Source organism: Micropterus dolomieu, linkage group LG21 (genome assembly GCF_021292245.1).
Source record: "Micropterus dolomieu isolate WLL.071019.BEF.003 ecotype Adirondacks linkage group LG21, ASM2129224v1, whole genome shotgun sequence".
NCBI lineage: Eukaryota > Metazoa > Chordata > Actinopteri > Centrarchiformes > Centrarchidae > Micropterus > Micropterus dolomieu.
In genome coordinates, this window is record NC_060170.1 from 20,695,338 (window position 1) to 20,696,276 (window position 939).

Here is a 939-nt window from a genome sequence, read left to right on the forward strand (position 1 = left end):
TTAGTTGTATCTGTTTTATTTTCTGTGCAAGTTTGATGAAACCTGGAAAAAATGTTGCCCACCGAATTTGAGTAACAGCTATGAAGCATCACCTCAACTTTGCACCTGAGAAAGGAGGTCAGGCAGGTAAATCAATGTACTATTAAATTTACTTTATTTTAACCTAATTGTAACAGCCCCTTTAACCCAGCAAAAGACTAAACTCAATACGTGCTCTCACCTTCCTCCATGGCCCTGGTGATGGCAGCACACAGGGTCATGTATCCTGTGTAGGTGGTCCCTTTATAAGTCACCTCGCACTGTTGTGTTTCTTTCTCTGGCCAAAAGGAGAAGTTCATTGTGTCTACCACAAATACCCAATTCAAGGCCTGCAATGTTGAAAAACAAAACTTATCATATCTATTTAAATAAACTTAATAATAATTTTTAAAAAAGCTTGTTGTAAAATGACAAACACATTTACATAACTATAAACCTTGTACCTTTTAAAAGCACCCCTTATGAAGAATACTCAAATAAAAGTAATAGTACCTCAAATTTGTACTTAAGTACAGCACGTGAGTACATGTACTTGGTTACATTCCACCACTGATGAAATGGCAGTTCAGTTTAATTATCAGGCTCTATTAACAGCTTCTGAAAATGTATACAGTATCACCTAAATAGTATATTAAGTACCGCTAAATATAAGTGTCAAGTTAACTATCATAAGCAATGCATGACTATGTAATGATTGATTATTTGAAGCATCTAGAAATGCACACTACAACATCACGTCTCAATCCATCTGATATTTCAAGTTTTCCCTCGTTATTAGCAGAGTTGACGATATGAATTGTGGGTGAATTGACTGGATTTTCTGTGGTGCCTCCTTCAATGCAGTATTGGTGTTGCCACTGAACAACATTGTACCATGTGATTAACTACTCATGTATGCTT

At 35.9% G+C, this 939-nt stretch overlaps 1 protein-coding gene across 1 annotated transcript in view; it reads right to left on the reverse strand.

The window, feature by feature from the left end:
• Window positions 1–939, reverse strand: part of lg21h9orf64 (linkage group 21 C9orf64 homolog) — a 7,945-nt gene that overhangs the window by 4,376 nt on the left and 2,630 nt on the right. The gene's annotated exons all lie outside the window — the stretch shown is intronic.